At 51.1% G+C, this 13,436-nt stretch overlaps 1 protein-coding gene across 1 annotated transcript in view; it reads right to left on the bottom strand.

Annotated features, from left to right (window-relative positions):
* SEMA5B (semaphorin 5B) overlaps positions 1–13,436 on the bottom strand; it is a 114,252-nt gene that overhangs the window by 46,887 nt on the left and 53,929 nt on the right. The window lies entirely within an intron of this gene.

Below are 13,436 nucleotides of genomic sequence, written 5' to 3'. Positions count from 1 at the left end.
TCCTTCCCATTGCTCTGAATAGAGCAGATTGGATACGGATTTTCCTCTTTTCTTCCCATTTAGACCATCTGGACAACTGGGGCCCAGAGGGAAGGTTGGGACCAGGTGGGGGAGGGACAGAGGCTCAGAAAGACTTCCCAGCACTTTTCAGCTCTGGAACCTGGGAGGGAGCACCCCCACCCACTTTTCCAGGACCAAGTTCATTCCCTGCCTTTGCAAGGTGCTCTCGGCTCTTTGACCAGGACAGGTCCTGGTTGGGTTCTCCTCTCCCCTGTCTATTCCTCGCGAACTCCAGGCAATGCATTTGCCCCATCAGCGAGGGGTACTCCTTCTTGCGGTCTCACCCATATACCCCCCGCTGCAGTCAAACCCAGATGGAAGATCAAAGGAAAAAGGCAAGCACAGAAAGTTGAACAGGAAGGGCTCTTGAAGATCATTTAGTTCAACCCCATATTTTACAGATGAGAAGACTGAGGCTTTGGGGAGAGTGTCTAGCTCAAGACTGGGCAGGGAGGTGGTGGGGGAACCAAGACTAAATAAATAGCAACAACAGAGACCGTGTTACCATATATGAGGTGGTATTCTATGCTCATTTTGCCATTTAATCCACACAATAACCCCCGGGAGGCACATACTATTATCATATCCATTTCATGGATGGGGAAACTGAGGCACAGAGCAATTAACTAGCTTGCATAAGGTCAAACTGTCAGCCAGATCAGAACCCAGGCCGTCGGGCTCCAGAGCCTGCCCTTTGCACAGTCTTAGTGCACATCATGCTGGAAAATGGCATTATTTGACATAGCCTCGTGAGCTTCTCACCAGGGCTCAGGCGGCTCCGGTGATCTTTTGCAAATGAGAGCCCTCTAACGCACAGCCCACGGCCATTCTGTCTTTATAATCATGAATCCCTGGCTTGCTCCAGGGAACAAAGGATGTCCACCCAAGGTAAGAATTGAAAACAAAAATACAAAGGGAATGTTCACATCACTTGGGAAAGCAAGCGAGCTCCGTAGGAGAGGGCACATGTGTGATGGCAGACGGGCCAAACGCATGAGGAGAGAACCGGTGTGGGAGGGGGCTGCACAGGTTAGACCCAGGACGCTGCCTCATATTTGCAGAGCAGCTCAAGTGAAGGGGAACAAATGTTCGGTTCATGCCTGGCACAGATCAGTATTAGGAATGGCGATGGCAGTCCCACGAAGGTAGTATGACGACGAATAGGGACTTTCTCCCCCAAACATTCTGTAATATTTTATTGTTTTTGCAAAGAAAAGGAAAACAGACTTGCCTACTTTAATTGCTGAAATTAAATGCTAAGGATGTTGCCAAACACAAATCAAGCTTATCTATTCATTAGAACAGCCGCCTTTCTCTCCTCCCCATGGGCAAGCTCTCTCCGTGGAAACATTTTGCTATCAGATATTCAGTTGCTGTATAAAATGAAAACTGCATTTGAAAACATGCCTACAACTCAAAAATAGACAGCAAATCCGGGAAAGGCCCAGGTTTCCTTGGGGTTTCAATGACAGATTCACTGGCTCCACATAAACCTTTGCAAAGGAGGGCCCATTTCTGTTCCCACTCCCGAGCGAGGTTTGACACCCCGAAAGCCAGTGCTCTTAAAAAGATGGGGGGTGCAGGTGGCTGCACAGCTGTGTGAGTACTTGATGGCCTGCACTGGCCTGCACCGTGAAAACTGGCTGAAACGGGCTGGCGGGAATGCAGAATGGAGCAGCCGCTATGAAAAACGGTATGACGCCCCCTCAATTAATTAAAAGTAGAATCACCATCTGATCCAGCCGTTCCACTTCGGATACGCCCCCCCAAAAAAGCTGAAAGCAGGAACTCCAAAAGGTATTCGTGCCCCCGTGTTCACAGCAGCCTTACCCACATCAGTCAAAAGGGGGAAGCAACCTAAGTGTCCACTGGCAGACGAATGGTAAACTAAATACAATGGACTATGATTCAGCCTAAAAAGGAAGGAAATTCGGCCACCTGCTGCCCCGTGGATAAACTCTGGGGGCCTGACCCTGAATTACAATAAGCCAGACACAAAAGGACCAATACCGTATGATTTCCCTTACATGAGGTACCTGGAATGACCAAATTCATAGCCATAGAAAGTAGAGGGGGGGTTGCCAGGAGCCGGGAAGATGGGGTACTGGGGTTGTTATTTCCTGGGTACAGAATTTCAGTTTGCAAGAGGAAAGAGTTCTGGAGACTGTTGGCGGTCCCGGTTGCCCAGGAATGTGAGTATACTGGTACTTCTGAGCTGTACGCTTCAAAGTGGCTAAGATGGTACATTTTATCTTCTTGTATGTGGCCCCAATTTAAAAAACAAAAAAAGAGCTCCTAAAATCCGCCGGGCTGAGGAGGACCAGGAGATCTCAGGAGGTGGGCTACAGGCCCCCCAAATGGTCAGGTTTCCTCTCTGCTCTTCCCTCAGCGTGGGCCCCGCCAGCCCCTCCCTCTTCCTCCTGCAGGGCACCGTGATCCCTAACCAGGGCCAAGTGAGCCCCCTCCTGTTCATCCGCACCTTCGCTGGGTGTATGGGACGTTGGGAGGTTCAGGGATGAGGTGTGGGCAGCAGGAGAGAGAGGGGAGCCACAGGACATCCAAAGGGACAGAGCCTGGAACGAGCTGAAATCACTCAGTGAAAGGGGAGAATTTCGGGTGAGTCCATGAAGATGCCGTGAGCGAGGCCAAAGAGACGAGGTTCAGTGTGTGGCCAGATTTCCCGACAGACTGTGGGGTTGTCACCATATCCGCTTCCTGTTGCTGCTGTAACCGAGCGGCCTCGGACAACACGTCCATTCTCTTCCAGTTCTATGGGTTAGAAGTCAGACATCTGTTTCAATGGGCTAAAATCAAGGTGTCGTCAGGACTGGATTCCCTTCCAGAGGCTCTAGGGGAGAAGCCACTGCCTTCCTTTTCTGGCTTCTAGAGGCTGCCCACATTCCTTCCATCTTCAGAGCCAGCAGCACCGCCTCCCTCCAGCCATTCTTCCATATTTACCTCCCCCTCTATCACACCTGGGAAAAAGTCTCCGCGTTGAAGGACCCTTGTGATTACAATGGGCCCTGCCGGGTAATCCAGGACCATCTCCCCACCTCAAGGTCCTTAGCCGAATCACAGACGCAATGGCCATTCTGGTAACACTCACGGGTTCCAGGGATAAGGACATGCATATCTTCGGTGGTCGTTTTTCTGCCTACCACACTCATCGAATGTATTCTACCCAATTGTTCATTTCTGATACCCCCTCCCCTCCCCCCAGACACATCTGTGGAAGAAGGAAGAGCAGTAAAGGATCACCAGCAGGTCATGGTCACACAGTCTGGGGGTGGGGGCGTGGGGGGAAGAGGCTACTGCTGAGGGAAGGGTCAGGGGGCATGACGTGAGAGCCTGAGGGGGGCAGTGGGGAGAGAGTACTACAGATGGGGGACAGGACGTACAGGGAGGGGGAACAGCGTGTCCCGTGGGAAGGAAGACGGTCCCAAAATTCTAAGAGGAGATCATGGGAAAGACCTTCCATGAACTGCGCTTCAGACACTGGCGCAAAAGTTGTACCAAAGGGTGATTATTATTCACTTCCCAAAAGGATTTTCCAATGTGTTCTTCAAGTAATGAGTTCCACTGTGTTCTTAAAATAGGATTTACACCCAATTTTTCAGTAACACATAAAGGCATGCTTGTAAATCTATTGAAATGAAGTGAGACCAGTAACATCTGCTGCCTTCTGTGCTGGGTGGGGGGTGGGGGTATCAGAGGGAGCGGGAGGGAACCTCTGCCGGACAGGGTGGGGCTCAGACTCCAGCCTGGGCCCCCACGAAAGCCACCCACTTTGTGCTCATGCCCAGCTGCCACCCTTCCACACACGTACAAACACACCGACAGTAGAGAGGTGAGAGGGAGGCAGGCCACAGGCTGGGGAAGGGCTCCATACCTCGAGGACTCCACAGCCCCACGCCTTCTGCCTCGCCTTAGAGATGAGAGACTTTTTCAGGGTGGCAAGGAGTTGTGCATCGGTGTTGGTTAGAGAAGCTTGCATCCCTCTTAGGTGCACAGGCACAAGGGGCTGCTGGTTGCCTACGGGATCATTTCTGGGATGACACTGAAACTTTCCATGAGGGACAAAAGCCTTTCCTTCTAAAGTTATTAAAGACGCTGGATGGCCTCAAAAGGGCAAAACTGCCACGATGTAAATGGATGATTTCACATGTCTTCGAAGGAATAAGGGCATTAGTTCCATTTCCCTCCCTGGGGCCATAGAACTTGCTGGAAATAGCCCTTGGGCTTTAAAGCAAAGAACATAGAAGAAGGGTCATCAAAATCTTGGACACTTCCTACTTCTCTGTCATTACACTGTCCACGTTCCTCCTCAACCTTTATGTTGGCCCTAACTTTCATTTCTAGCTTTTTCTCCCAGACATGTGCTTCTCCAGGTTTCTATTCCCCGTTCCCTCTCCTCTCACTCTGACTGCTCCCAGGGTGGTCTCAGCCCCCACTCGCTCCTGCCAGGGCTCTCACTTGTACCCCAGCTCCGTGAGCGCCCCAGATCTCACCCCCTCTCTTTGAACTCCAGACCACATGGCCATCTCCACATCAAGTCACACAGACATGTCTACAGCAGCCTGTCCCAAATTCACTTGTCACCTTTCTCCCTTCACCTGCTCCTCCCATGTCCCCCATTTCTGTCAATGGAACTATGATGTCCCCAGGTATCCTGACTCACATCTCAGTATTTCCAGACCTCCCCTGCCTCCCCTGTCTGGTCCACTGTCAAATCCTGGCCCTTGTACTCTGCTGCAGATCCCAAACCCAGAAGTCCTCAGGGGCAGCAGGGGCACATGAGTTAGGTGGATGGGGAGGGGACAGCAGAGGACAGAAAGGCATGGACCCCATATGGACAGGACAGCTGGGACTCAGATCCCTCTTCTCCAGCTGACTGTTGCCTTCTCAGGACACAGTCCTTGATCTGTCCATTTCTCCCACCAAGTTAGTAACCAGGCCCGACCCTGCTTAGCTTCCAAGATCAGACAAGATCAGGCACATTCAGGGTGGTATGGCTGTAGACTCATCTGTCCTTTTCTAAAGAAAGTCTATCCATCTGATTTCATGCGAAATTCCCTTATTGTTTAAATGCTGGCAATTACTTGCATTTTTTGAAATCCCTAGGTGCGTTAATCAAAACATGTCTGTTTGTGACCTCAGGGCTTCAGTCTCTCCTATTATTCCTTCTCTCTGTTCCCAGTGTCACTACTCCAGCATGCCCATGCTCCCCTCCTGGACAAGAGCACCACCCCCTCAGGGTCACCCTGGGCCACTTTCCCCATCTTCCCTCTGCTGGTCTCAGGCCCCCTGCACCAATCTGGGCTTTCCAGGTACAGAGGGTAGTGAGGGTGAAGGAGACAGATAAGAGAAGGCTGATGCCACTCAGGGTAACAGAGCCATTAATTAACAGAGTTAAACATCTGGTGTTTAATTAACACTTTCCCTCCTCTTTCATCCTCCTTCCCATTTTCCTTTCCCAAGGGGGCTTCATGGTGGGTAAAAAGCAAATCAGAAAGCAGGAGGGCAGAAGGCAGATGTGGGGAATGGGATGGGAGGTCGTGGCTGGCAGTGGGGCAGGGGGAAGGGTGGAAAAGTGAGGTCCATGTGTGCAAAAGGGAAAGAGGACAGGCTAGGGAGAAGCAGGTTTACGATTCAGCAGGTGGGACTCAGATCAGTCCACAAATTTCTTTGGCAGGAGCAGGGGCGGAAGCTCAGTGCCTAGGATCGTACAAGGAAGTTCACAGCTCGTCCTGTGATTGCCTCCCCACTGGATGACATTCATTCCCCCACCACTCTCAGTAACATCCCCATGTTGCAGAGTGGCAATGCTCCCAGCCCCAGGTAAGATGCTTTCCCAACTTTCATGCAGTTAGGGGTGGCTCTGTGTATCGTTGTAGCCAATGAGAAATAAGCAGAAGTCAGCTACAGATTTTGGAAAAGTGCTGCTTTCCTTATAAGAGAATAGAGTAAGCTGGCACCAACCCCTTCTGTCCTGCCACCCTCCTTGGTGACTTCCTTGAATGTGATGTCTTGAGCTATGGCAGCCATTTTGACACTATGAGAGACAGGCTGAGAGAATTACAGCACACCCTGATGATGCTGAGCCAGGAGACAAAGGCCAGCAGCTGCAGTCACCTCTACTCTTATGTCCTTATGTTTAAAGTTATTTTAATGGTGCTTTTGTTACCTGCACCAAAAGTATTCAGGGAGGTCACAAACTGATCCCTTGCTTATTTAGAGGTGAGTGACGTCAAGAACACACACTGCTGTTCAGAGCATTTCACAGCCTGGACGGCTCAGGACCGGAGATTAGGGACTGGAAAGATGACAGCAGGGTGGGCCGTGTCTGCATTAGATGGTGAGCTTCAGGCGGAGCCCTCTCCTCCCTGTCTCCCCAGAGCCAAGCACAGAGCCTGCCATGTAGTGAGAACTCAGCTGACACGCACGTGTTCTGCGAATGAATGGAGGAACGGATGGATGTGCCACTGCTTGGCAGAGGTCTCCCAGTGACAACCAGCTGGCAGGAAGGGAATATTTAGCAGCTAGCTTGAATCTAGCTCATTCAAGACCCATGTTTCTCTAAGGCCAGCCTGGAACACCTCTCCCCTTCAGAAAACCACCCCCCCCACTCCGACCCATCCAGTTCCTACGATGCGCACCTCTCCTCTTACTTGGCATTTGATCCAACCTGCCTGTTTGTTACATATCAGGCTCCCTGGTTAGACCGAAAGCCCATTAGGCAGATAACACAATCTTTTCAAAGTCCCCAGACACTACCAGTGTCTTGAACACTGAAGACCATTGATAAATATTTTCATTTGAGGTTGATGCTTTGAGGGTAGGGTGGGACTAAGAGGTTGATGATTTAAAGAGTTCCTTTAAAGAAAGAGCTCTCCTAAAAAGAAGAGTCCCCAGATGTCTGTAGTGTTACCTACAATTTTACTGTTAGAAATGAACTATTTTGCCTAGCTGAGTCACCTCAAGTAAAGCGCTTCGCCATTCTGAGCAGCAGTTTGTGCAGCGGGAATAACAACAACAACAATAATAAAAAAGCTGCTTCCCAGTGCCCTTTTGAGAAGCGAGTCAGCGTGAAATTTCATCATAAGAATATTTATTAGAATAAGCCTTTACAATGATTGGTCTTGGAAGAATTACCCCAATAATTACTCACTGTGGAGTGTAATCTTAGAGACTTTAGGATAGAGAAGAACCTTAGACTCCCCCCCTTTCCAATCACCCCACAAATGACCTCTATATGGTTTTCAGAAATACATGAGGAACTTCTTGAGTTTAATTAATGTGGCTTTTCACAGGAGAGAAAGAGGAGAGGACGAGTGTGGAGTTGGAATAGCTGTGTAGCAGGTGCTGCTGGCGTCCTGCCCAGACCCCCATTCCGCAGCCAGAGTACCCATCCCCCACCCCCAGCAACCTTCTTGAGAGGCTGGCCCTGAGCCCAGGGCGGGCTCCTCCTGGAGTTATGTCTGGGAGACGAGTGGGCAATCACCGAAGTAGAAAACCCAGCCCCCAGTCCTGGGTGCACCAGCTTCTGGTCTGTAATTCATGCCCCAGAGCTCCCCCGGGGATCGGCAGGCTTCCCCGGATAGCACGCCTTCAGCTGGCCTTGTCCTCTGCTCTGTCCAACTTCCCTCACACCCTGGCAGGTGCTTCAAAAGGGCCCTTTGACCACTTGCACGGGAATCCCAACCAGCTCAGACTCTGCTTCTCGGGAATCTGCCCAAAAACAAGTCCTTAGGAGGCTTTGAAGAGGAGGGCTGACAGGAGCTGGGGGAAGGAGCGCGCTGTGGTCAAGACCAAACTGCATGAAACTTTGGTTGGGGGCTCTTCCCTTCACCCTGTTGGTATGACAAAGTGTGGGCCAGGCCCAGCCCTCAACCCCTTCCAGGGCTGGAACCTTGACCAGAGCCGGTGTGGGCACCTTCTTCCTCTAACCTGTCTTTCTCTCCTCCATTCCTCCCTCCCTCCAAGGGAATTTGTGAATCCTCTCCAAGGCTCCAGGATGTTTTCCTGGAAAGCTAAAAATCCAAACATCAATTGGTCTCCATGTCACCCGATTATCAGGATGGGCCCCCAGGAACGTTTAGGCTCACAGACTCGCACAGTCCTCGGGCAGAAAGAGCCTTGGGGGAATAGTGTAACTCCCCTTTGCCGTTTAATTTGGATTATACTTCTGCATCCGTGCTCTCCCTGCTCATTATAATTGTTATAATTACGGGCTGCTTTAGTCTTCACTAAGCCATTTACACAGCTGGACAGAATCAGAAATGCATGGATGCTAATCCCCCACTCCAGGCCTTTCTTTCAGGGTTGGTCTCCTCAGAAGCAAGAACCTGAGTCAGAAGGAATAGTGATCCTGGGGGTGATCTAGTGGTGGCCTGGGTGGCTGGAGGGGTCCAGCCCTCCCAGTACTGTCCCTTTTATTTACTTCTTTTGACATATTTTATTTGTTTATTTACCTTAGAGATAGAGAGCGTGAGAGAGCGAGCAGGGGGTTGGGTGGAAGGAGCAGAGGGGGAAGGACAAGAAGACTCAGCTGAGCAGAGAACCCAACAAGGGGCCTGATCCCAGGACTCTAAAATCATGACCTGAGCTGAAATCAAGAGTCAGATGCTTAACCAACTGAGCCACCCAGGTGCCCCAGTACTATCCCTTTTAGATTAGAAGAGAGAGGAGCTGTTTGCATCCCAAACCCCAAGCCAAAACACAATGGGACATACCATTTTTTTGTGAGAAAGGGCAGGGGGAAATCAGGCAAATTTGGATCTTCCTGAGGTTAATGTTTGTGCGGACACCTGAGGTAAACCTGTCCATCACCCCCAGGTCTAGGCAACACAGATCCTCCCCACTCCATTGAGGCTGGCTTCAAAGAGGGGAGGAGGAGTCATGTCACATGAACATCTCTTAGTGACTTCATCCGTGTCTGGCACCCACCACTAACAGGACATTCTTGCATCTCTTTTGCTACACAAACCAATACTTATCAAGGGCCCTAATAAATGCCACGAGCCCCAAGTATTAGGGAAGGACACTGTCTCTTTCTTTGCAGTACCTCTCTTTTAAGAATTACATGATCTTCTGCTCATTGATTAACGTTTACATCTGAATCCATTTTCCTCACCAATGACGCCATTTTGCCAAATTCAATACCCGGGTTTCCGGTGAAAAGACATGGTTTCTGCTGTCTGATAATTATAAGTATAACTAAGCTTATTGTGTTCTTTATTCTATGACAGTATGCTAATGGTTTCACAAATGTTATCGCATTTCATCCTCACCATATGCCTATAAAATGGGCTTTCCAGACCTTTGATAGGTGAGTAAACAGGGAGGTTGGGTCCCTTGTCCAGAGTCACACAGGAAGTGGCTGAGCTGGGATCTGACCTCAGATCCGTTGGATGTCAAAGCTTGTACTCTTAGCCTGTTTCCTATGTCCAGATGGAGCTGCTATTGAGGTGTATTCTCTCCAGAAGGGAGGAAGCATTGGTCTGGCCCCGGGGGTGGGGTGGGGTGGGGTACAAAGCAGGGAAGCTTCCTGAGTCTCCTCCACATCCCTGTGTCCAATGTTGAGCCCAACTCGGTCCCTCTCCCACTGCCCACAGTTTGCTCCTCACAACCCATTCCATCCCATTTCATACTGAGATCTGGGTCCATTTTCAGTCATGATTATCTGTTCCAGCCTCAGCATTGAGAGCTCCCAGCTCCACACTCCCCTGCTCCATCCCCCAGACACCACAGCCCCCGGTCCTCCCAGCCTTCCTGGATCCCACTTGGATGTAGACTTCTGGGGCAGGCAAAGTCCCGCCCCCAGCTGAGCTGCCCACTGCTGGCCCTTCTGTCTCTCCACGTTAGCCATCCCTTTTCCAGTCACTGCTCATCAGCTGGGCCAGTGGCGAGGGTGGCACAGAGCAGCCAGGCAGATAATCCAAGGTAGTGGGGAATGTAAAAATCATCTCAATTTGGCTGTGGAAGGTATTTTTGGACTTACAGTGGAATGTGGGTGTGTGTGATGTGCTGGGAATTCACAACACTTCAGACCAAATCCCGAAGTGAAACCAGTAGGCTTTGGGAATTAGAGTACGGGCTTCCTTGTTCCTGTTGCCTGCTGGGCCGGGGAGCTCAGCGTCCCAGGACGTTCTCCCAACCCCACGACACTCAGGATCTGGTGAAACAGAGCAGCTCCCTCTGTGTGAGTCAGACCCTGACCTAGAGCCCTGGCTGCAAACTCAGATGCCCGCTGCCAGGGGCTGGGCAGCCAAGGGAGGGAGGCCAGCTGGTGGGACACAGGAGGGAGCGGCAGAGCGAAGACTGTAACCCTTCAGAAGGGCACAGCCACTCTTCAGAGGCAGCTGCTGCTCAGCTCCAGCTGATGACAGAAGGCAAACAAAACACATCTGTGCAAGAACTTGGCCCCCTGACAGCCGGTTCGCAATCTCCAGCCCAGAGGTTCCTCACATTTTAGCCTCGATCACAATCGCCTGGAGGCTTGTGAAAATCGATGATTGGGGTCCCTCCCCCAGGATTTCTGGTTTAGTAGTTCTGAGGTGGGGCTCGAGACTTTGCCTTTCTAGTTAAGTTCCCAGGTGCTGCTGAGTCCAGGGCCACATTCTGGGAACCACTGTCCTATCCTCGTGGGCCTACGCTAGGGGGCTTCATTATTGCTTATTTTCTAGCATTTGCTGCTTTTTCTTGGGAAGTGTCAACTCCAGAGGCAATCATGCCCTTAAGAAGCTGAAAGTCATTTGGACACTGAAGGAAGAGTGGTCAACCCTCGATTAAATGACAAACAGTCCAGAAGCTTTCATGTATCGTATCACATTTAATTACTGCAGCGAGATTACTGCCCCCACGTCATGCTAGGGAGCTGAGGTGCACAGACATTCACAACTCGCTCAACCCCCTAGCTAGGTAGGTGACAGTTCTGGGCCTGGAATCCACATCTGCCTAACTGCAGCGTGGCCTTTGCCGAGCCACCAAACTCCATAGAGAAACAAGGCCTCTCTTTTGCCCTCTTTCTGGGGGTGGAGCAGAATGGCCTCCTCTTTTCAGAGGCCCTGCTAAGCTTGTCCACTGCAGGCAGCTCTCATAAGAAGGGCTGGATCAAGAGCCAGAGACCAAGAGAGTGAACATGTGTCCTCTGCCTCATTCCAAAGGGAAGGATCCACCAACACCTGGTCCTCGGGCACTGCCACAGCAGACAGGACAGGCTGAGGCTGGGGCAGTCGAGGACCCTAGGAACGCCATGCCTGAGGGAGCCACTCCTGAACAAAACACCTCAGTCCTTGGGAATGCATCAGAGCACGACGAGGGAATCATCCGGTTAATGTCTATAAACTCCCATGGGCAGGAATCCTGTCTTTTCTGCTCGGCACTGTATCCCCAGCTCCTAACACAGTACCTGACATGCAGACCCAGAGTTATTTGTTCACTGAGGGGATGACTGAACGGTGGAACAAAAGGTAGGGGATCCTTGCTCTTAGCCAAAGGGAGGTTAGATAACGTGCCCACTCGTGGTTGAAAGTTTAGATACTCATAAAGCAGCCAGCTTGGAGAAGGAAAACGTGGCAGGTGAGAATTCTGCTCAAGGTAATTGATAGGAAATGTTTTTGGAATCCGGTGTGGGCTGAGAAGCAAATATATTAACAGGTCTGCTAAGAGGTGACAAGAATAATGTCATATTCCTCTCTGGATTCCCCAGCCCTGATGTCTGTTGAATGAATGAATAGGAGGCCCCATCCTGAATGCCCAATGAGGAGGGTTTCCACACACGGCTGCATGGGTGGTGCCAGGCTTCTGCAGAGGAAGCCTTCCCTGAGGCTTTCGGGCAGCCAGGTGGGGTGTGGGGACAAGTGTATGTGCTGTGCCGGCACTGCCTCTCTCCCTGAGCTAGTCAAAGGGCACTGTCCCAGGCGGGGCAGGGTCAGACGCTGTGCTCAGAATCATGGGGCCCCACTGGCCCCTTTCTCTTTAAAAGAGGGATCATGGGGTGCCTGGGTAGCCCAATGTGTTAAAGTCTCTGCCTTCGGCTCAGGTCATGGTCTCAGGGTCCTGGGATCGAGCCCCCCATCGGTCTCTCTGCTCAGCAGGGAGCCTGCTTCCCCTTCTCTCTCTCTCTGGCCTGACTCTCTGCCCACTTGTGATCTCTCTCTGTCAAATAAATAAATAAAATCTTAAAAAAATAAAACAAAAGAGGGATCATGACTACAACAACACTAGTGGTAATGACAGCTACTTCATAGACTCTGCAGGAAGATGAAATGCCGGGGAGGTGGTGGCACCACGAGTCGAGTAAATAAATGTTCAACGAAGGCCTCTCAACCAGACCCACAGGGGCCCAATCATGTCCCTAGTGGCAGCTGGTGAGACCTCTCCACAAGACTAGTTCTTCAGTATTTCTAGGAAACCGGCAGTAATACACTTTTTGGGAGTCGCGCACTGATGTCGCGGGGAGTATGCGTTGAACGTGTGATGTGTTCAAATGAACACAACTTCAGACCACACAGCAACAGGTATCGTTCTGCTGCCCCGAGGGAAGGGTGCCAGCTCTTTCCCCTGCGGTCCAGCACTCCCCGGATCTCTCCCCTCCCTCAGTTGCAGAGGCGCAAAACTCAGTCTAGACCTGTCATCCTCAGAACGTGAATCAAATACAAGTTATTCACAGTTTGCACGCTGTTTTGCACTATCTGTGCCTTGGGCTACGGTTTGACTTTATTCAGCTCTTCATTTAACCCACTGGCTTCACTCCTGCTCCTGGGCTAAGAGGTCCAGCCCTGGGGAGAGACTTCCCCGGGAGTTAGTGAGGGTGGTTAGGATGCTGGCTTGGATGCAGATGAAATGGCTCCATGGAAAGGCTGGGGTCAGGGAGGACACACACCTCCTGCCCTTTGAGGACCCCGTCAGATCCCCTATGAAGTCTGCAGGCCCTAAGAAGGGCCACAGTTCCGAATGTTCGGAGTGCGAAGTTAACCTACCCCGGCCCTCCCCTGCTGTACCCTCTCCAGATCTTGAATGCAATCTTCTCCCCAAGTCAAGCCTTGATGGCCACCCACACTGGATAAGGCTCTGAGCAACGTGGGCCTGGGAGCCTGAAACTGAGAGCCTGTCCTCATTGATGACAGGTAATTCTGAGGGCCCACATACCTTGATTCAGAAATCTGGAAGCTGCAAATGACTGAATCCCACCATCTCCAGAAAAATCACTCTTAATACCCGCTTTGGGGAGTGAGCAGTATTGAGACCATGGCAAAAGAGAGAAACAACAGCTAGTCATCAAGCCCAGGGTGCACATGCTGATCCAGCTCAGCTTCTGAGATGCCAGCAGCCAAGGACAGCACCCACACCTCTATCCTGCAGGCGAGTCTTCT

Source organism: Mustela nivalis, assembly GCF_964662115.1.
Source record: "Mustela nivalis genome assembly, chromosome: 1".
NCBI lineage: Eukaryota > Metazoa > Chordata > Mammalia > Carnivora > Mustelidae > Mustela > Mustela nivalis.
This window is presented reverse-complemented; position numbering and strand designations above follow the sequence as displayed.